This window comes from Pteropus alecto, unplaced genomic scaffold, assembly GCF_000325575.1.
Source record: "Pteropus alecto unplaced genomic scaffold, ASM32557v1 scaffold146, whole genome shotgun sequence".
Classification (NCBI taxonomy): Eukaryota; Metazoa; Chordata; class Mammalia; order Chiroptera; family Pteropodidae; genus Pteropus; species Pteropus alecto.
The window spans coordinates 2,373,043-2,396,479 of NW_006442107.1; positions in this window are offsets into that span (position 1 = coordinate 2,373,043).

Here is a 23,437-nt window from a genome sequence, read left to right on the forward strand (position 1 = left end):
TTCTGCTTTATATCGCCCAGGCCTTGCTTTCATCAGGCAGCTTACTTTGGAACGAGCCAGCAATATATCCCCTTCTCATCCTCTATCACTGAGGAGGCATTAAAAATGCAACTGCCTTTTCTTAGTGAACAATTATCTCACTCATTGGCTTGATTCACTGATCTCTTAATGACAGCTTTCCTGCTGTTTCCTTTGAATGTTTAAAATATGAAACAACCCTGTCTTGTCAAGCTGAAAACTGTAGCTGAGTTTTTAGTAGCTGTTTCCAATAAATAATTTCAAGGGGTTTCAAATTATCCATCATCTGACAGCTCTCAGGAAGGTTTTCTCATCTCCTTCAGGCATAAAAAGCCATTCTAACCGTGGCTCTGTCCCACTGATTACCCTCAATGATTTTCAAAATCAGTTCCATTCTTTTGAAAGAACCTCTCTCTCCATCAATATTGATGGGTGCTTAGAATGAACGCATGCCCTGGAGGAAGGGCTCTATGTGACCGTTCTTCTCTGGCCAAGATGAATGAATAAATGGATTATAAAGACTACAATGAGATACTGATCACATTTATATAGAACCTTATGAAAAGAAGCACATTTAGAAAGAGAAGATCTGGGATGGGAGAAACTAAAGCGATTTCTGATGGGAGGGGGCAAAAGTAGCATCTTCAAAAGGAAGAAGAGTCAAGTAAGTAACTGAGAAACACTCTGACAGAGGTCACCACAGGAGTCTGTGGTATACTTTCCTGTCACCATAACTTTCTTCCTCCTTTCTTCCCCATGGAAGGATGAGGACAACTCAGAGAGGGGAGTTAGGAATGCAGTCCTCAGTGCATTCATAGCTGGTGGAGAAAGATGGATGTAGCAGACTCTGTAGTGTGGAAAGGGTTCTAAGTATGAGAGCTTTACTAAGCAGAGAAGTTCCTGGAGTAGAAAATGCAGTCTTTAGATATCTTTGTGTCCAGAGTACCTGAGGTCAAAAGCTGAAAAAGAATGGAGGAAAGTAGCTGAGGACAAACTCTAACTCTAGGAATTAGTTCTGACTCTAGAATAGGGATTCTGAATATTTGTTTAAAGTGTTATTATAAAGTTGAAAAACAATATCAAGGTTAGATTAAGTTTAATGATCCAAAATAGCAAGACAAGATACTAATAATGCCTCTGTATATTTCTTTGAATCTTGTACTATGTCTTACTGATATTGAAAGTTCTTTTAATATTGCTATGCTTAAGTTTGTGTTTTTTTTAATTTAAGGAAAACCATGCTATCAAACGCAACTATGAGCTAAGCTCTGGGGTTATAAGTAAATATAAATGAAGTGTTTCCTAGACTCAAAGAGGTCACAAGCTAATTGCAGAAATACCCATATGACCTACCCTAACGAATGCAGTGGGCAAACGAGGTTCTTCCCTTTTGCATGTCATCACCACCTCTAAAAGATTTAAAATAAAATGTTCTCTGTTACCATCTATCTAATTACATAAATGCAAACCAGAGACCTAATAGTTATCATAACCCACTCCCTTAAATCCAGTCTTTCACTGTGTGGATTGATGTAACCACCTCACCATCCTGTAAGCCTGTGCACCTGTCTGAAGCAGCCACCATCACCACCACCCCAGCTTGCTAATGCACACCATTGTCCAGGTGACTAGATAGCTTCTAACTGCTCTGCCCATATGTACTCTGGCACTCCTTTAATCTACCCTATGAACCAGAGGCAGAATTATCTTTCCAAAATACAAATCTGATTGTGTCATTTCTTTCCTCTAGTCTCGCCAAAGGCCAAGAGGTCCCTTCCCCTCATTGTGCTATCCGTGAAGGGCCATGCTCCCTGCCATGGACTTTTAAAATAAACATGACAGTCCTTTTGCCCTTAACCACTGCTCTTCATCTTGCTTACTCATATTTTAAAGCAGGTGCTGGTCCATGGCCTGTTAGAAACTGGGCCGCACAGCAGGATGTGAGCAGCAGGTGGCGAGTGAAGCTTCACCTGTGTTTGCAGCCGCTCCCCAGCACTAGCATCACCACCTCAGCTCCGCCTCCGATCATCAGGCATTAGATTCTCACAGGAGCACCCGTCCCTTATGCCAAAAAGGTTGGGGACTGCTGGTTTAAAGCCTGATCAAATATTTTTTAAAAACCTCTGCCTCATAACAGGTGAAATTTTGTATTTGTTTATGTGCTTTTGATTAACAGCTGTCTCTGACCAGACCAGCATAGTGTTTGATAAGTACTAAACATTAAAATATGTTTGGGTGAATTAATAAGTCAATAATTAAATTAAAATAGGATTGCAAAATGAGATTCATAAATGAAAGTAGTCAAAGACAGATTGACAGAAACGGCCTTTCAGTTGGGTCTTGAAAGGTAAGTCGTTTATTAGAAGAAATCATGAAGACTATTTGGGGCAGAAAGAGTGGCCTGAGAAAAGATTATGAAAATGTTCAGTGTATTTCAGAGCTATAAATCCCCTTCGATAGCTGGCAGGGAGAGGGAGTGGAGAGACCTGAGATTTGAGTACGGGATTAGGCTTGAGTGAAGGAGGGAGAAGCAGCAAGACCCAGGAGAAGCTTGAACTTTATGCTGGGGGTACTAGGGACTTGCTGAGGGTTCACCAAGGAGTGGAATGGCCCAGAACACAGAGGGGAGAAAGGATAGAAGGAGTGGATCTTGCAGGAAAAAGACCCATCTGCTGGCAGATAAAGATTTAATCTGATACAGTAGATAAAGGAGTGTAGAAAAAGCATCCAATATGAGAACCTTTCAGAAAGCCAGTGGGATTCAGTGGCTGAGTGGCTGTCAGGGGTCGAAGGAAAAGAGCACAGGTGATATTTATTTTTAAATAAATATCATCTACCCAGTTGGGTAGATGAGATTTTCATCAACTGAGACAGAGACCTTAAAAATAAGAGGTTTGGGCATAGCAGAGTTAGAGAGCAAACAAATAATTTCACGTTTGGATCTGTTGAATACTCAAGTATAGACAGACATCCAATAGGCCATTGGACACCTAGCTATGGTCCTTGGGGAGAAGCCACGGCTGTGAAGGCTAAGGGTGCAAAGGTGCAATTTATACCCAGTCCGGAGGTGGCAAATGAGCTTCAACTTATGTGGTTGTTCCAACAGATACACACTTAATGCTTTGACACTGTATTAAGTCTGATTTTGCAGCCGCATGCGAAATCAGTGGGAAAGAAATTTATGAACGGTTATCAATGTCAGCTGTGAGTATGAGTAAAAGTGACACTTATTCAAGATTTATTACTGCATTCAGATCATCTAGCTTGGACCAAACTGCACAGAAGTAGTTATATTGTGGTAGTTAAAAAGCCAGAGCGCTAGTAAATTACCTAGTCCAAGCCACACTTAGAAGCTTTGGACTTTGAAAAAGCTACTTAACATCTCTCTGTCCCAGTTTTCTCATTTTTAAGAGGCAGACAACAATAGTTCCTACCTCGTGGCACTGAATGAGGTATAATATGTTGATAACACTATAATGACGATATAATAAGTGCTATTTAAATGATAGCTCATCTTCTTTTTTTATCTTTACCTACCTGTCCTTAAAGTTTGATTCAACAAACATACGTATATTTAGATGCCGCTATGTCTTTGTACTTACTTAGGCAAAGGAATGGTGACATGAAAATAAATTTATACAAAGGTGGTCACTGGTGGAAACTAAGGGGGGCAGGAGGGAACAAGACAAACACTGAAGGACAAACTTCTTAATAGACAAGTAAAATGACAACTACAAATATCCCTCCAGTTCACATCCCAGCTTGGCCACAGTCAGTACTTCCGTAAAGCTTACGCATGACTCCACTTTTTCTGACTTGCATGCAACCTGGGGAGCGAGTCTGGTCCCTTGGGTACTGTCATCAATGTGGAGAAATGTTCAGACCCTATTGTTCTAGTGTCCATTGCCCCAGTCCACGTATATCTTCCTACCATTTAACAGGTAAATAACATTTCATGTTTTATGATACATTTGGTAACACAGGAGATATTAAAGAGGTTAAGTCAGTGTGTGTCCAAAGACACAAAGCCACTTAAGATTTGATTAAAGATTGCATAACCAGATTTGCAGGACAGTATCCAGTGTACGTTGGATAACTTTCTTTACATAGAGGTCGTAGGGACCTTAAAGGAACAATTACCTAAGGATGATCTAAGCAGGGATGGAGAGATGGAATCCTGGCATGTTTCTAAAATATTTATAAGCTTCGAAATGAACAGTTTTAGTAAGATGGGTAAGTGGATGATGTCAATGTCTGTGACAATCTACGGAACCCATTTAGTCACAGAATTTGGAAACTGAAAGGACCTTAGAGGTCATGTGGTCACCTCCTACACTGCCCAGAATCTTTTTCAGCAACTGTCAAAGAATTTCAGAGGATACAGCCCCTCCAAAAACCCTAGAACCTCACAAGAGGATGGCATACTAGAAATCATCTAATCCAGCCGCTCAAATGACAGGTAAGGAATCTAAGACCCAAAGTGAACGAGTGACACATTCAGGGCAACCTACCATTTGTCTCCAGAGCAAGGCCCGGAAGCAGATCATTTAGGTTCAAACTGCACTGCCTCAACTTAAGATCTTAAAAGTAAAATCAGCAATTTACAGATGACTCTTCTATTATTCATTTTGCACTACAAGTAATTTGAAAAATGCCATTTGGAACTGGGAGGTTATAAGAAAAACATATGGAATTCCAGCTTAAAATTAACATAAACAGTTTGGTAACCAGATAACCTGGTCCTAGGAAAACATTTCTGGCTTTTGAAAGGTTCAGAGGTATGCAAATAGTAGGAAAACTCCAACTGAAAGCCTTGAGTATATAGATAGTACAATCATAATTATAGAAAAAATTATGCAATAGGTTTCCTAGTTAGGCTGTCTAAGTGCCAAATAGGGAACACTCCTATACCTTGTTTAACTGCATTTGGGGTGGGATTGAGCCAAAGAGATAATGATAAAGTTTATTGTGTAAGAACATGCCAGTGATAAAGATATGTTCTCTCTCATCCTCACAAGGAGGGTATTATTCTGTCCATTCTACAATTTTAGAAGTTGAAACCGAGAAAGTTATTCTAACTTGCCCATCCTCCCAAATAAATATTCACAGAGACTCAAGTGGTTAGCCTGTAACTTAGTGGTCTAGAGTCATGCCTCTTAAAAAGCCTTTTCAAGTAGAATGCATTGGAAGAAAAATTAAATAGAGACCCACATCCTGGATTTCCAAGAACACCACCCACCTCCCCTCTATCCAAAGGATTCAATGAAATTAGAGTTCTAACCTGTAGGTAGCCATGTCTTTTCCCGCTAAAACATGCATTCAGGCAACCCTCTTCCTAACACTGTCTGAAGAGAAATCTCTGCAACAATTCTTAACCAATCCAGAGTTGTACTGTTTTTCATTCTCAGTGCCAAGGGACATGTTAGGTTGAGTGTTCTAATTTGTAATTTCCATCAAAGTTTAGTGACTCCCTGTTGACCACATACAGGATAAAGCACAAATTGCCTTGTGATATGCTTAGGCTGGCATTCAAAATCTCCCACATTCTGGCCTGAATTTCCTGTTTCATGGTCTGCCCAGCCATTCCATTTTCTAAGCTTCTACTTGAGCTAAATTGGCCTTATCTGTCTTCCAAACACATCCTATACTATTCCACCTCCACATTTTTGTTGAGGCCATTGTTTTCCATATCCTCAGATGCCTCTTTCTCTTTTATCATTTATCTAGATTCTAACCACCCTCCAAAATCCAATTCTGATTATTTTTTTCACTTGTTGAAAGAATACTACTTTTATGCCAAGTCTTATACTATGTGCTAGGTATAACTCAGTATATAATGGTGCTTTAAGCTCACATTCTACTTGAGGGTGGGGGAAAGAGAACAATTAACATGTAATAGCCAACTACAAAAGTTGCCATGAAGATCATTTATGATAGAAAACAATTTATTCCGAGGGAACGATGGCTCCTTACAGTGTTGGTCAGAGACCTCCCTGAAGAGTAGGCATTTGAGATAAGACTAAACATACGACATGGAACCAGATGTCCCAAGAGCCTTCCAAGTCAGAATTAACAGGGCGGGCAAAGGCTTTGGATAGTGAAAGACCTGGAGCCAGGATGAGAGTGGCAGGAAGCGAGGTTAGAAATCTCACAGACTTTCTAGTTGGCAAAAATCTGCCTTTCTTCTGAACTTATCTCTTACCATCTGGACTATCCATTAGGTTCTTTGGCATAGACTGTCTACAAGTGTCACTTGTTTTTAATCTTATCTCCTTACATAGGAATTTCCATAAGAGCAAGTATCCTGGTTGCCATGTGTCCCAGTACTCTCCAGCAATAAAAGCCCATGAAAGGTTCTCAACAAATAATTGGTGAGTGAAAGACTCCAATTCCTTACTTACGGACAGGGCTTTCTGTGGTTCAATGTCACAGGACAGAGTATAGCACAAGGTAAATAAGGAAGTTTGCTGATTGATGGATTCTCCCCTTTATTATGGGAAAATTGATCTACCTGCAGTCTTGGGAAGACTGCCTCCTGACTCTTACTCTTTTCTATGCTGTTGCATCCTTCTCCACTGGCAACCTCATCTGAGCCAATTTCTCCCTTCTCCAAGCACCTGGACTTGGACCTGAAGGTAAGCCCATGTCGGTAAAAAATGTTTAACAATCCTAAATCGTGTATACACATAACTGTTTGAATACATTTCATTCACTCAGAAAACATGCAAAAATAAATGAAAAGAATTACAATATTTAAATTATTATAGTCAAGCTATTTCACTCCAGAGAGAAAGCAATGGGATTGAATACGCTTCATTATATTTTTAAGATCTCGGTTAACTACTTTGTAATATAGTGCCTTAGAAGTCTGAGTCAAAGTTCATGGTATTTCAATACCTGTTTTAATGGCTCGAAAGGTAAAAATGCTACCTCAAAATTATAAAAGTTGCTCTTACAACCTAATTAAGTTCTACAAAAAAAAATTGTAACAATAAAAACACTATGAAATAGCTTTTTTTTTTAACTCCCTTAAGAATGGTTTGGTGATACTGGTGGTGGTGATTTTTCTGGTTTTTTATTTTGATTTATTTGGGAGGAGAGAGATCTATTACTTCCTTATTCTTTTTTTGGGGAGGAGAGAGATCTATTACTTCCTTATTCTTTTTTTTTTTTTAATCACCTTGCCTGGCAGAAAAAATTTTTATTTTGGTTTTTATCTATTTGCTTACTAGCATATCATTCAATACCATAGAAAGAGCCATTTGTCACCATAGAAAAACATCAGCCAATCTATAACACATATCTAAGCACATATATACATACTCAATATTTATAAGTGGAATAAGTCTAAGTACTTTGTCATAAGGTAACCAATGAATCACTATGAATCACAACAGATTTTCATGGTAACCATACGTCTCATTACATAACATTACAAACAACTGTATTTTAAAGGGACTTGATATCTAAAATTAACTATATTGATGACATCCTACAATTTTGTGCACCTCAGACTTCAATTTGTTTCCTAAAATGTTTTGTCTATAAGTCGTGCAGTTAATAAGTTTCACATGTGGGATCTTCTGTAAAACTAACCTAGAACTTAAAATCTAATTTTTTTATTCCAATCAAAGCAGCTGTTCTCTGATAAAATACTGCTTAATAGTAAACATATTCTTACTGTGCAGAATATGTCTTCTCTAGGATATCTTTCCTTTTTTTGAATCACAAATTGTCCTTTATCTATCTCAATATTTAAACGTAATCTAGCAAATAATATAAACACTGAAACTTGTTAAAAACATGTGTACTTTTCTTCAAAGACACAGCACGCTCCCATACTTTATATTTAAATCTTTGTCTCTTTAAACCACCAGCAAGGTTTTCTAATGTGTCATCCAAGCATTCCATGACAAATGAGTTGAGTTTGTGATTATTTTCTTTGGATTAAATCAGCCAGTCTTGCCACAACAAGAAGAATGAGTGTTTCCCCACTGGCTTGTGGCTTTCTGCCTTTGTTACTCTGTAAGTAGTCTCAAATGAGGCTCCCCGTGTGTGCTTCTGTTTAGTAAAAATTTTGTAACATACCAGATGGAGTATACAACTTTAAAGTTTGCCAAACAAAATTATAGAAGCGTGCTTTTCTTTTCTGAGTATTTAATGCTCAAATGACTTCTTCATTGTTACAGCTAAATATTATAATTAACTAATAGCTCTTCTCTGGATGCTCTGAAGATCTTCTATTTGTTTTTGATGTTCTGCACTTGCCCTGTGATACGTGTAGATTAGATTTATGTCTTTCATTAATTCTGGAACTTCACTGGAATTATCTCCTAGAACACTGCCCTTCTCACAGTCTCTCCTTTGGGAACTCTTATTAATAGATGTTGGGCCTTCTTTTATGCGTGCCTCTTAGTCTTTCTTTCATATCTTTTTACCTTCTTATGACTTAATATATAAATTCTTCAGATGTATTTTTCAGTTCAGTAATCCTTCTCATCTGTATTTTAAAAGTCAATGGATGAATTTAAAAGAAGATTAATTTCAATTTTTTTTTTTATTTCTAAAATCCAATCTGTTTCTTTTTCAAATTTTGTTTGATTTAAAAAAAAAAATAGTATCCTGTCCTTTCCTTATGTGTTTGATGCCCTATTTTATACCTAATTACTTGTAACAAATAGTCTGATAACTCTATTTGAAGTGTAGTGTTTTATTGGGAGAGGTGACAGGCACATTCACATCCATTTGTTGCTTTTGCTGACTCTAGCTCAAGAAGGGCTATTTCCTCATGGGGCTCATAATTCTGGATTGTGAGCTCATATTCAGTGAGGATTTATCTGTGAGAACATTATGTAGCCTAGAATGAGGTTTTCATCCTTCCTGACAGGTATTGTAGTTTCTCTGCCAGTTACTTAAGCAGCTTTCCAGCAAGGGACCTTTTTAATATAAATATCTTTGTTAATATGTACATTTGAGGTTTCCTAGACCACACAGGATAAATAAATTTTAACCTCAAACCTGAATAATGGCATTTCTATATCCAGAAACTCTTAAGGGACATTTATTTTTATCAAGACCCTAGAGTGCATGGGCACAATTACTTGATATCTCCCTTTGATACAGAACTTTGTCTCCTTAGTCTGTACCATTTTGTACTAAAAATAACCAGAATTCCTTGGAGAAAAGGCTAATTCCAGGGCTGAGGCAGGGTAGGTACAAACCTGGAACATCTTATTATACAAGATAGTAAAAAGTACTCAAAGAACAATGTGGATAGGTAAAAATAAAAAGACAAGAACCAACTTTAAGGGCCACACGAGGGCCAAATATGGGTTATAATCCATAAAATAACAATCCACAAGTTCATACCATTGTAAATAAGAGAATGAAGAGTTCTTTCTTACAGTAGATTGCCAACTAATCAACATAGAAGGAATTATTCAAACAGAAAATCATTAATGAATGCTAAAACAAGTTGGTGAACATTTGAAGACCAGGACATTTACTTAGTCTCAAAGTAATCTCTAAAAATTACTACTATAAACAAAGGGAAAAATAGTAACTTTAGAGTGAAAAAGAAACTAGACAAACATCTTAACCAAGGGATCAAAGTTGCCATCACCAGTAATAGGACAAAGCAACATCAAATGCCTCTGGACAGGAGGCATAGAGATGCTCGTATTGTCACTTCCGTTGTTCTTCTGCCCATAATGCATACCTGAATTTAATCATGAGGAAATAAAGAAATGAAAATTGAAGTCTATTTTACAAAATGACTGGCCTATGCTCATCAAAAATGTCAAAGTCAGGAAAAACCAAGTAAGGCTGAAGAACTGTTTTAGGTTAAAGGAGACTAAAGGAGACTAATGTGTGATTCTGGATTGGAACCTGGAACAGAGAACATTGATCATATCGATACTCAATTTTTCTCAGTTTTGATCGTTTTATGCAATATGGTTATTTAACAGAATTTCCTTATTCTTCCATAATATGTACTAAATATTTAGAGATAGTAACCTACTTAGGTTTAATAGGGAACAATGTCTCCAACTTATTTCAAATAGTTAGAAAAAATGCACACATATATATACATACACAGTAAACAGAATGATAAAGCAAATTAGGAAACAAATGTAAATAATTAATTATCTGGGTAATGGGTGTACAGGAAACATTTGTACTATTCTTACAACTTTCTTGCAGTTTGAAATATAAAAATAAAATCTTACAAAATAAAAAGTTTCAAAAACTAAATAATCTCTTAATCCACTTATCCAAGTAGATGTCTAATGTAACATATTTCAATACACTGAAAGCAAAGAAATGATTAAGGACATACTTCCAATGCTCTGAGCTCCCCCCTCATACTCTTGTAACCCATAACTATCTGCCAAACTGAGGGCACCAGTTTCAAACCTCTATACTAACTACATAATACAAATAATATCTACATACAGAGTATGTACTCAAAGGGATAGTTCACATTGGTATGTTCACTTTTAATACTTGAAAGTCTTGATTTGATTTCAAATATATTTCATTGAACAACACTGCAGCAATTTCTCTCTAATACTAAATATTATTTCAACATCTGACTGTTAAAAAAGAAAAGACTGATTACCTTCTAAACAAAAATCTGCTTATTATCCTTGATATTCAAGTGTGCTAAGAAAATCTATTCTAATGAGTACTGATATTTATTTATGGCAGTGATAATCATCAATATGAATGAGAAAACCAATGAATTTCCTTCTAAATTAAAATCTAAGAAGTTTAGCACTTCAGTGCAACACAAAAAAATAATACATAGAAGTAAGCAGAGAATATTTATTCTTCTCATATAACTTTTAGGGTTTTGTTTTTTTTTTCCAACATGTACACATTTTTAAATTAGAAAAGCTAAAACAAAAATTATTAAGAATCAGATTTGGTCAATGAAATACAGTAATTCTTTTATTTCAGAAGACTTTTCTGTTGCACAGCATTTGCAGAAGCATATTGCCCCTGGAGATGCTTGAAATGAAACGAAATAAACAAATGTTAGTCATTCTGTCCAAAGTAGGAGAGATAAGTCCTGCCCTGTGGAACTCTACAATTGGAAACGACAAGCTGGAAATCTACTCATATATTGCATTTCTTCCCTAAATCATTGGAGATAAGTGTCACCCCCAGAACTAGGGCCCAGGGAGATGAGCGGAAGGTATACCCGAAGAAATGTGTATGTCTAGTGAAGACTGACGAAAAGTGGACCTTATGCTAACGGTTAAAATTTGAGATACATGAAGGAAAAAAAAGTATTCAAAAGCCTAGAAATCCATCTGAAAGCAGCAGCAGACAAGGATTTGCAGGATGACTCTACCAAGTTCGTGATGGAGGGTGTCCATCCAACTTGGGAAGGAACAAGAAATAAAATGTGCCCAGAGGGCCAAGTATTGGGCAGGTCTGTGGTTAGCACAAGGAACAATGGACCTGTCTAATCTGGTCGAAGTCACCTCAACTTGGAGTGTTCTGGGACTATGGGCCAGAGAGAATAGCCCAGCAATTGAACATAAAGTCATGTCTGAGGGACATTGATGGCTCAAACTGCTGGGCAGTGACAGGCTTCCTTTTTCTCCCTCTCACTTCCCTTTCCAATCTGGAATTTGCACTTACTGTAACCCTCATTCTCAATATTAAAATATATGTTGCATGTCAATCTTACTCAGCAGACTATTAGCTTTGTAAAGGATAGGCCAACGTCTGTTGTAACGAGTGTCGAATCTCTAACACCGGTTGAATGAATGAATAGATAACTGAATCATCTCCTGGCTGGACACACAGGAAGTCTGTCTCCTGAACTAAAAAGGAAGATATAAAAACCCCTGGTTGAAACCAAACAGTTAAGAAAGATGACCTTGCCTGCCACTGGTACTCTAAACAACTGTCTCCTTTCTTCACCTGGATTCCTGACCCTGCTACCTTATTTAGCTGTATTGATCCCTAAACTCCAGCAAGCCATTCAAAGCTTGCTTGAAGACGTGGAATTGGCTCCTATGAATTGCTGCAACTTCGCGTTTGCTCCTAAAGTGCCCCCGCCCTACAGATGTGTACCTGCTGAATTACTCGGATTGAGACATGCCCCTGCTTCAGATACCGCATGTCCTTCCAGAGCAGCTCAGCCACTGGTTTGGGGAAATATCTCAAGACCAAGCTATGTGTCTATCCAGTTCTAATCTACCATCCTATCTATCTCAGCAGCCACCAGGATGTCAACATGGCAAGTTAGTAGCCAACAGATGTGATCAAGGCTGCCATTAAGAATTTCTTCGCTGGTATAAAAACACTTTGTTCTTCTAGACACCAAAATAAAAAAGCAAGACTATAAGACAAAGTAAATGGATAGTATATATGTACATATAGCCACGTGCACATATATAAACATACAGTATAAATAGACCAAAACCTTAAAATGTAATTATTTTCACACAATGTCTTATAATTGCATCGGAGTTACTCAGCCAAATGACCATCATGATGTTGTCAAATGTTTGGCTGCTATTCGTAACAATTTGAAGGTCAGAAATTCTATGCTGCCAGACTTTAGGGAAACTTTATGCTTAAATCCTGAGGCTATTTAAGGTAATCTAACAATGCAATCCTTTGATAGACATTTACCCATAGTGAGAAAGATGTCCCTAGTAGTTTCATGGGGGGACTGGCATGTTCAATGTGCATGAGACCTTCTCCAGTGCCAGGGAGTACAGACCATAAGAGACAGCTTGCAAACACCTTCACAATGCTGTGTTGGCAGGGAACAGAATCATTAAAGGTAGATCTGCATCATGCATATCTATAACTGAACTTCTGTCAATTGCATGCTCACCGCTGACCATTCTCAATCATCTTAAAGGCAAAGAAGCCCCTGAAATTCAGGTCACCCCAACATGGACAAGACTGACTATACTGCTCATATGCAGACATAGAGAGGCAATTTTGGAACTCTCACGAGACACAATCACAGAGCAGAGATGTCAGTATACTGGCTATAAATTGCTCCACATATTCTTATAGTGTCAGTAACGTACATGCCTTCATTTGGCAAAATCAAATTAAATCTTGCTCAACTCTCAGCATGCCTGATATCATATTCAAGTCCTAGCATTGTCATCCCGATTCTCCAAAAGAGATCTTTCGACTCACAACTTCAGTGGCAACTATTGTTGCCACAGCCCTGAGATGCACCACTGGCGCCAGGTTTTACCATCTGTCTGGCACTGTCATTCCATCCAAAACAGAATCTCATTTGCCCAGGTCACTGCCAAAAATCATTGTTGTCCATTTGGAGCTAGGCAGCCTTGCAGGTGGCTTGACTTTCTTCACGGAGAATCCCTCGCTCATGCTCTCAACGCACCTGTGCTTAAGGCGTGGCTCTTCCAGGCACTCATGCTGGATGCCAGCCCCACCCTCAGGGCACACGCTCCTCAGGAACTGGTCCTTCCCTCTTTCTCCTACGATCTCAGCCTTAAACATATGGTAATTGGTCTGCTCTTTTTTAACATGAAGCACAACAACTCCCCTTCCTTCTCCCTCAGACTGTCCTGTTAAGTGCTGCAGAGGACATTTGATTTTGTAGCCACGTTTAACTTGACCTCTCAGCAGCTTTTAACAAAAGCTGGTCCCATCTTCATGCTTAAACCACTTTCCCTTCAGCTTTATTGATGCCACACTCCCCCACTTTTCCTTCCACCTTGCTGGCTACTCTTTCTCAGTCTCCACTGCCAGATTCCTAAGTGTTGCAATTATTATTTATTTATTCACTTTAATAAACAAGTAACATTTCTCATTAATATTTGCTAAATAACATTTGCTCTCAATGCCTTGCAGATATCACACCCCAAGTCTCAGTTTTTAGACGTTGTCCCTATTTTCAGCTCTCTAGATTATCTCGCCCAAGCTCATGGCCTTAAATACCATCTACTCATTGGTATCTCCCAATTTACATCCCTGGTCCCTGTCTTTCCCTGGAATTCCAGATTTGTTTACCTAACTCCTTGCTCAAAATTTCCACTTGTACCTCTGACAAAAAAATCCAACAACTCATCGTGTCTAAAATTAACTGTTCCCTGCCCAGATATGCTCCCCACCCCATCACCAGTATCCTACAAAGGCAAATGTCAAATGCATTCATTCTGAGTTACCCAGGCCAAAATTTTGCAGTTATATTTGATTCCTTTCTCACCCCTCAACTAAATCATCATCATTTCCTTTGGTCAGAAGTATACTCTGGCTACTTGTCTTCACCTCTGACATTTTAGTTCAAACCAACATCTCTCATCTGGATAAAAAGAAGAGCCTTCCATCTTCTACTCTTGCCTTCCCATTGTCTGTTCTTTGCACAAAAGCAAGAGGGATACAAAACCCTCCACTGGCTTCTCATCATGTGGAAAGTATATCTGAAGCCCTTTCTACATCTTAAAGGCCTGCAGTGGTTTGACCCCCACTATTTCCCAGGCTTCATCGTATGCTTCTCTTCTCCCGTCTCGACTCCTTTTGACCAACCTGTTATCCTCTTTGCTCATATTCTTCCCTGTGCTCTAATGTTCCTTTCTGAGACCTTGGCATGGTTCGCGCCTTCATTTCATTCAGGTCTCTGCTCAATTATTCCTCAAAGAGGCGTTCTGACATCATCTAAGACAGCAGCTCTTCCCTCTCTTCCACCTCCCATCATACTACTTACTAAATTTATCCCTTCATTCTGTATTATCTTAGCTCAACTTTCTTTTCCACGTAATACCTATTCTCCCTATGTATTTGTTATAAATCATATTGATTCTCCCAATGGATTATAATACATTTTATCTTATTCATTGTCTTCTCTTCAATGTCTAGAAGGGAACTTGGTGCCCAAAGGTAAATTACTGTTTCTTAATGAATTAATTTTTGTTTAAGCCAGTTGGAGTTGAATTTCTGCCACCAGAAAACAATAGATTTGACCTAAAAATAAATATATGCTTGTTTTTGTTATTTCTGTTACTTAACGATATGAAGAATAATCCTTACCCAACTATAACTCCAATAACACAAAGAGATCATGCTAGGAAATCTCTTCCACACAGTACTTTATTAAACCAGAACCTGATGCATAGGACAACATTTCAAGTATTGCAAGTCCTCAACATCTTTTGTTCAACACCATTTCATTATAATGTTGATGAGATGTCGTAGGAACTTAACTCTTATTTAAATCAATTAGCCAATGGTAAAACTAGTTTCATTATACATCATTTTGCTTAAAGTCTCAGAACCTATTTATGATGTTAAGTGAGGACTTATGTAATTTTGAAGGAGTGAAACAATATAAGTGATTGCAAATTCAGAATTCTCCCCCAATACAGTAATTGATTATTATTTTTCAACATGAAGTTCCAGTTTTTTCCCAACATTTCTGATTTTGGTTTTATGATTACAAAAGGGACAGGGAGACAGATTATAGCTCACCACTAGTTTAAATTGGCCTATTCTATTATACTGTGATTCTCTAAGATACCAGATTGTCAAGAAATTATCATTCATTTATTCAATACATATTTAATACCTTGGAGTTGGTGTTCAACTCATCCCAGTTTGCTGAAACTTTCCTGGTTTTACCACTAAAATTCTGGTGTCTTGGGAAAACTCTCAGTCAAACCAGTTTGGTTGGTTCCCCTATAAAAATTATTTGGACCTAAGCCACAGGGTAAATGTTAGAGTCATTTACTGAAATAGAAACAACCTGGAGAGGAACAAGTAGGAGGACGTAATTAAGATTTGTTTTTTTAATGCTTACTAGGCATCCAGGAGGTAGTTGCTTAATGAATCCAAACTTAAAGAAGAGGTCAGAGTCAGAGTTTGGACTCATCATCTTATGGATAACATTTTAGAGTGATGAAATTGACTGATATCACCTAGGAAATGAGCATGATAAAGTATCTATAGACATCTCTTTTTGAGGAGTTTTGCTATAAAAGAAGCTCTCAAGAAAGTAGTTGCCTGAGCACCCTCATTCAACACCTGTGATGTGTGAGGACCTGGATGTAATGAAACAGGCCTCAGGTGATGGGAAAAGTCATTTTATAAAATGTAGCTTTTTCTCTTAAGGAATATAATATCCAAAGCTAGCACCCCCAATTCTAGTTTTTCATCCAATCAAGTAACAATTTTCTAAACAAAATCAATGATTTCTAGTTCAAAATGGTCAGACTATTAGATTCAATATAACCTCTATCAACCTATCACTAAGATACCCATAAAGATCATTTTTAAAAAAGATTCACTGCAACTTTGGAAACTAAGACTGTCAGAAAACATAAAAACAGAATGTGAGAGAAATTGACACTAATTATTAAGTAGATAGAACTAGAGTAGGGAAAACTCACAGAGCACAGCTCAACTTTGCTTCAGGAAAGAGGTAACTTAATAAAAGATGCTTCTTTCAACTTCTGGATGAAAATGGCAGAGCGAAAACAGGCTTTTACTTTTGTTCCCTTCTGAATTCTTACTGAAACTACAGAATTGATTTTTATTTCAGACTTAAGACCAAAAGGAAGAAAAGAAGATGAAAAAATAAAACAGCAGCACAATTTCAAAACCCAAAATGTAAATAGGAAACAATCATCTTACTTACCAGACCAGTAGCTCGCTACATCCCAGAGCAGTTGTAGGGAAAAAAAGGGAAAGCTCAGAAACAGCCTGATTTATACAACAGATGTTAACAAGTAATAATCTTAATTATCAGTAACATATACATTAGTATTTCCCTTTTGATTTTGACACTTGGAGAAATGAAGAGAACTTTTGTAAAACATAAAGAAGACATAAGCTAAAGAAAAAATATCAGTACATGAAAATACAGAAAATTTGTTCTAAAAGTAAAACAAAAATTAAATTAAAAATAAAAAAGATTAAAAAACTATAGCAGTAGTCCCAATACATCTAATTTGGTTCAATTCCTCCACTAAAGACAAAAGTTCTCAAATTGGGCTAAGTCAAAACCCACCTATATGTTGTTTATCATTATAGAGACTTACTATTCAAATAGAAATGAAGTAAACTTTACTGAAGAGCAGGGGATTTTAAAATCTATTTCATCTCTCTCTTTTTCTTTGTCTGATTGAGAAATCATCATTCCCAGAGTTATCCCAGATTAAGAACACTGTCTGTTCTTTATCTAATGTTATCCTAGACCTTCTGACGGAAATTTAACGTTCCTCCTGGCAGACACCATTGGCTGCTTAAACCTCAACCATTCCTCCTCCTTTCTTGAAAACCCACCCCTGAGTCTGTTAAATTATCAACCACCCCAGGGCTCAAAGGAAACCAGGCCCCTTCCCCTCACCTAATGAGAGGAATCTTGATTATTCTAAGCTAATAAATGTAACCTATTCCCTTTGTCAGTGATTGTTTTTAGGAAAGGACAAGTGACAACATTCTGGACAAAGAGACTTGAGAGGTGATCTGCTGGGGACATTCTGGAAAAGTTTTAAAGTGTAAAACTAGGTTTTCTACTCCTTGAATAATATTGTATAAGATATGATGCACCAGGAGCTGCTGGAATTCTTGCAAACATAGTCAGGGGAAGGGGTGTAGGTGACATGTGAAGATTAGCTGTAACAGGACGATAAGGAAAATCTGAGTTCTTGATGACTTTGTAGTATAAACTTAACCCCAAGAACACCCGTATTTTTGGATTTAGAAGATAACACATTTTTGTTATTATTCAATCACATTTTGTTTAACTTCCAGACAAAATCAGCTAACTCATTCCTTCCTTGATAATTAATATCCATAATTTAGGATAGTTTTATGTTTAGGTGGTGGATTTGGGGAGGATCCACATGGAATTAAACTATTGTGGGGAGGCTCAAAAATGTTTGAAATGATTGAAATAATCTTTCTAATTAGTGGTCGTATAGAACATGGGCAACCAAAATAAGAAAGCAAACCCTCCAAAAGCAAACCTCAGAAGTCTCCCCTCGGTCTCTATTCATTAGTGACTCCAGTTTTCTATCTTGAATTTTAGGTATTTATGATAATAAGATGGAAGCTGGAGATGGAAATTAGAAGATTAGGGGAAAAAAGTGGAAATATTGGGCAGGTGGATTCATTTATAACACCTGGTGATCTCATCTTTTGTTTTAATAAGTGTTGAAAACAGGTAGACTCAGCCCCCATATTTTCTCAAAATACCTTGAAGCCAGTAAAATCTACTAATACTATGTAACCAGACTCTTCTCCAATTTATTTTTATATATTGGACTCTTGTGTCATGAGTACAATGTAGCTAAGTTATACGATAATAAGAAAATGTTAACAAAAACAAATTCAGTGACATGGAAATGAGAGAGAGACAGAGAGAGACAAAGAGAGAGAGCTCTAATGCATACTCTTAAATTACTTATGGTTCAAAGAAAGAATCTAAACTACAATTGCAGACTGATTAGAAAGTAATGATACTGAGAATGGAAGATACCAAAAACTAAGTGATATGGCAAAAGCTATATTCAGCAAAAAATCCACAGCCTAAATTCTTTCATTTTAAAAGAAAAAATAAAATCAATTCTAGAAACTAGAAAAATTACAACAAAATATATCTAAGAAAAATAGAAACAAGGAAAATATAATGATAAAAGAAAAAAGCAATAAAATTTTAAGGGATACATAGTACAAATCGTTTTTAAAATGCAAGATCTTGATTCTTTAAAATTATATAATAGAGAAACTTCTGCCAGAGATTATTCCAGAAATAAATGAAAGTATAAATTGTAACACAAGGAATGGTAAGAGTTCTCTAGAAAAATATAAGCAAGCAAATTATACTTAATAATAGGTAGAGAAACTGAGCAGAGCAAGAACAATGGAAGAAATAAATTGTTTCCAATGAATTATTTCAAGATTTGTCCCAGACAGTTGTCTTGGTATTTAAGGGAGAGATGATTCAATTAAAATTAATCCCAATTCGTTTTGCAAAGAAGGCATAACCTTTGCATAAGAATGTTAGAAAGTAAAACAAAATTAAAACCACAGACTATTTTACCCAAACTCTAAAACTCAAGTCTTAATAGGAAGCATTCTGAGTCCCAAGATTCAATAAGCCAAATTTTAACCACTTAGTTACAGCTTAACACATAACAGAGACATTTTCGGCCCACGTCCCACCTGATTCTACCAATTTCACATTTTAAGATCTGACACTTACAGCACTTGACTTCCATTTACCAAGTGCAAGATTCATTTGCTTGCAAGTGACTTTCTCACTTTCTTGGGCAGAAAGGGAAAGTATTGACTCATGCTAAGGCAAAGTCCAAGAATGTGGTAGCTGCAGGAATGGCTGGATCCAGGGATGCAAGAAATGATTATTTAGCATGTGCAATGCACATATGTACCCAGCCCACACTCCACTCTCAAAATCATTCACTCTGGCATGAGCTGCATCCACCCAGAGGAAAAGGCCTCCTTTCCTTAGAACAAAGGTATTTGTTGGTTCAGAGTTCCCTGGGTGAAATCTGAAACTGGGCCCTGTACACAGAAGGCAAGGAGAGACCAAAGAAAGAGATAGGCCACTCCAGGTCAGGAGGTGACAATTTTAACAAGGGAATTTACTTGCAAGGCTTGTCTTAGCCACCAGATGAGTAAATCTCCACACCTACCAGAATCCTAAAAGTTTACATAGAAGCCTTAACAGGCTTTAGTCACATATACTGAGCCACTGGTCTCAACAACACATTGCTCTCTCAAGATTGAGTCTTTGAAAATGGTTCCCACTGTGGGGAAAACATACATTCCAAAAACAAAGAAGGAGGTGAGGAGCCTCTGGTTGCCCAGATCTGGCCTGCAGGTCAACCAGCAGTCATCTCTCTATGACCTCCTCCAACACCTTTTCTCCTTACCAAAAAACTCTCCATTTAGGCAGGCAAAGGCCAAGCTTTCAGGATTCAGTCTGCCTCGCTCCAGCTCCCATTTTGCTATCCTCTCTGATGGCTTTATTCAAAGATAGGCCATCTATGTAGTGACCAAGATGATGCTGGCCAGCCCCAGGCTCGCTTTGTTCTTGGTGCCCAAAATCCAGAAAGGGGAATGTACCCTTTTCGAGATACTTCTTTAAAAAAAAAAAAAATCCCTTGATATGTTCTCATCAACCAAACCTGAGTCACCTTACCTGATTAGCAACTCTTGAGTCACGTGGACACAGAGCTAGAGAAAAGCCATCCTCAGTGAAAACGTGTGATGCTATTACCGAAGCTGAGGTTAGGGGTGGTAGGTAAACAATCTTACAAATACCTTTCCTTTTTCTGTATTAAGCATCAAAGACATTATCATCTTACTTGACATCTGCACAGTATTTTACCGGCTGGATTTTCCTCACAGTGTTAATAGAAAGATCGATCGAGATATCCTGCAAAACAATGCTTTGTAACAGAGCTGTGAACAGATACAAAAGACTGTTGTTGACACTTTATACACATGCACGCACGCGTGCATGTGCGCACACACTCGCACACACACACATCTTGAGTCTCAACATTGCCAAGTGTAAAAGGATAAGTTTCATTCTGGTATTTTGGTTTGGTTTAATATTTCTTTACATACAGACATGTAATGCAAGCCAGTTTCTCTTTCTTTTGTAAATAATCAAAACTCTACCAAGAGAACTTCATTTATTGAATTAAAATTAGTGAGGCTTTTCTTTTTTTTTTTTTTTTTTTTTGTCTCTTTATCCTGCAAAACTTGTTTTTGTATTTCAAACTGTTAAGTCAGACTTTTTCGGTGGTTGAAACACAATCCTATGGATCGATCTTGAGATTGATTTTGGGGAAAAGCAACGATTAGAACGCTACAGTGACATTACTCTGTTTACCAAATTTTGTTTTTAATTGCTGTTCCAATGTATTCGAAAAAGGCAAAACTTCATGTTCCTGTATTGAGCAGTTCCTGCTGTGCAATATTGGGGATTTTTTTATAATTATTTTTTAAATTTTATTCTGTTAGTTTCAAGTACATAGTACATTGGTTAGACATTTATATAGTTTATATAACGATCCCCCTCTCCCCATCCCGGTGACATTCTATCAAGTACTAATTTGTACTTCTTTAACCCTTCACCCCTTTTTCCCAGCTCCTAACCCCCTCTCTTCCTGCATCAAATTGTCCTCTATATCTGTGAGTCTGTTTTTGATTAGTTTGTTCTTTTTGTTCCTTAGATTCCACATATAAGTAAAATCATATGGTATTTATCTTTCTCTGTCTGACTTATTTCACTCATACTGTTTTGAAAAAATTGCAAAGAATAAAGTCAAGAGATCCTGACCTGAATTCAAGATTCAAAAGGTGAGGAAGAAGCCCCCTTTTATCGCATACCCAGGGAGCTATGATGCATTAGACCCCAAATTTGAAGCCGTGATCTCCTTACCCCTGGTGGGGAAAACTCACATAGTCAAATCCAGAAGGCAGGTATCACTTCAGTCAGAAGTTGAGTGGCTCATTCAGAAGGGTGTGTGTGTGTGAGAGAGAGAGACAGAGACAGAGACAGAAAGAGACAGAGAGAGACTTCAACCAAAGGCAGAAATTAGAAAATAAATGCTTACGGTTGCCGTGCTATTAGGATGAGAATGAAAACAACCTTAAAGATGAGTATTATCTTTGATGTATCTTATCATTTACCTTAATTGTATAGAAAGCACAGATGGCTATCTAAATAAATTTTCAACTCTGAGAAACAAAATAACAATAAACTTCATTTTGGGAAGGGAGTAGGCATAACACAACATAATGGTATCACAGCAAGTTAGTTAGATGGCAGTTTTCTGACTCCGCCTTTCTTTCGGGATATGAAAAAATCCAGATCAGTGCTGAGTTCAGAGAAAAAGAACAATGCTGTGAAAACAGTGGAAATTAGAGAGTATGACTTCTCTGTGTACTCTGTCCCTCCTAAGCACTGAGTGACCTGACAGATATTTGTGCTTCCTCAGTGAAATGGACAAAATACTGGAACAAGCTAGTAAATGACACATTTTCAAAAGTGCAGGGGGGCTACGGAATGAGGTGGTTCAAATTACATGCTTTTCTACAAATGCCTTATACATACAGCAACAATACAGAAGAAAGAGCCTGAAGGGGGTCTCATTTTAGAAAGTGAGCACAGAAATATTTTCCTTAACGTTGGACATGTTAAGAAACTACATAAAGTCCCAATGGCTTTCCATCAAAGACTCCTGCAGAATTGGCAAAATCTGTGTGACATAAGTCAATTACGATTGATTCACTGGATCAAATTAACTTTCAAACTCAGCATATTCTAGGTGGCCAAGCACCCTGGCCCTGCTGCAGAGTTTCACGCGGCTCCCACAGAGTGCCCTTCTCCATTAGAATCAATTGCAGCCTCGCTTACTCTCCCAGAGTTGGCATTAACGCCATGTGCTCTGCCATCGTAAACCCTGCACCACAACTGCCTGTGGGTAGGGTAGAGGACTTTAAAAACAAGGAAGTGGGACTCAGACTGAATATTCACCCAGCATCATTCAGCTCGTAAGTGTCAGATGCAGAACACAGATTCTCTGACTGTTGTCATATTCCCATAATGGTGGTTCTAGACCTTTATTTGTTCCTTAGGTATAGTATTTAACAAGATTATATTCTCTTTTTCTGTGGTTTATTGAAACATAATTGACAAGTAAAATCGTGAAAGACTATCTATCTTCTCATCAGTGTGTGTATATACATATACTGATAAATATATACATTTCACAATTATATATATGTATGTGTATGTGTGTATGTGTGTGTATGTGTATGTGTATGTGTGTGTGTATATATGTGTGTGTGTGTGTGTGTACACGAGAGAGATTTTGTCCTGAAAGGCAGGCCCAAGCAGTATTCATCTCTAGAGCACCTCCTCCAGCACTCATAACCGTGCCTGGGAGATTTTTGGCACTCTGTATGTGTTTGGTTATGTTGATGCTATAAATGGTAAATATGGCATTGATTGTATCAACCACGTCACCTTGTTACCTCGGAGACAAGCACCACCACTGCACTAAGCATTTGTCAAACTGAGACTCTAAGAAATATCAGAAGTTGGTTCTCTGGACAGTGAGTTCCAAAGCTGTATCCTCCCTTCTAATGTTTTTTCCCTTTCTCCCTCTCTCAGCCCCATTCCTCTGGTTTCTATTAAGAGAAAAAGGCTATGGAGCAGTCTGCTTGTATTGAAGAAATGTCTCAGCTTTTAACATCTTGACTTGAGCACAGATTTTCTTTCTCAGAGCTGTCTCTTTCTGGTTTCCCTGGGCTATCTTCGCCTAATTTCACATCCTGGTAATTGTCTTGTAAAAGAACATCTCCTAGATCTGCAAATATATCACACTACATTTTCTTCTGTTTATATAGGTCTCTTCCACATGAAGGGTAG